We start from the raw sequence: 542 nt of genomic DNA, 5'->3' as shown, positions 1-542 counted from the left end.
GAGCGGGCGAGCGGCCTGGCCACAGAGGCGCTGCTGGGGCGCCGGGACACGGGCGGAGGGAGGCCTGTCAGGCTCAGGTCCACGCCCTCCGGGCTGGCCCGCGGGGGCCCGGCGGGGCTGCCGGCCGCCCGGGAGGCTTTCATGGCAGCCGGAACCCTGAGCAGACAGGAGGGGTGCGATGAAAGCTCCCAGGGGCCAGGGCCACAGGAGCCCTAAGCCTACGCCGGCCAGCTCTAGGCGATCTCTGGCACCCAGGGGCACTGGCCTGTGAGCCGGCCACCCTGGCCCTGGGGAGACGTGGGGGCAGGATGGCCACACAGCCAAGGTGGGTTCTCCCTGGGACCAGACGCCGCCTCCCCGAGGGCCCTGCCAGCGGGGGGCCCGGTCAGGGGTCCTCTAGGCTGAGTGTCCAGCCGGAGCCTGCTGGCCCCTTGTCTGGCCGCGGGGAGCCCGTGTCCCCCCACTCGGAGGGCTGTGGGCCCAGGTGGCCCCTCCTCCTGCAGGACCCCTCAGGCCACCTGGTGGCACAGGCAGGGCAGGTG

This window comes from Condylura cristata, unplaced genomic scaffold, assembly GCF_000260355.1.
Source record: "Condylura cristata isolate star-nosed mole 26May11 unplaced genomic scaffold, ConCri1.0 scaffold00060, whole genome shotgun sequence".
NCBI lineage: Eukaryota > Metazoa > Chordata > Mammalia > Eulipotyphla > Talpidae > Condylura > Condylura cristata.
Note: the sequence above shows the minus strand (reverse complement) of the source record.